We start from the raw sequence: 262 nt of genomic DNA, 5'->3' as shown, positions 1-262 counted from the left end.
CTCCATGCCCGACTACCCCCGGCTATCTGCACCAAGATCTGCCCCGCTCTTGGACTCTTCCCGAGAATGGGTACAAGGGTCTGCCCCGACCTCGGTTCTCAGCCCCCGCCCCCGAGAGGTCGGTACGAGGATCTATCCCACTTTCGGACTCCTCCCGAGTGTCAACACAAGAGTCCACCCAGCTCTCAGAGCTAGGTTACCCCCGAACATCGGTGGAAGAATCGGCTCCGCCCCCGGGGTCCCCGGGAGCCCCAGCACCAGG

Source organism: Neophocaena asiaeorientalis, unplaced genomic scaffold (assembly GCF_003031525.2).
Source record: "Neophocaena asiaeorientalis asiaeorientalis breed wild unplaced genomic scaffold, Neophocaena_asiaeorientalis_V1.1 scaffold426, whole genome shotgun sequence".
Taxonomy (NCBI): domain Eukaryota; kingdom Metazoa; phylum Chordata; class Mammalia; order Artiodactyla; family Phocoenidae; genus Neophocaena; species Neophocaena asiaeorientalis.
The sequence above is the reverse complement of the archived record's forward strand: the minus strand, read 5'-3'. Positions refer to the sequence as shown.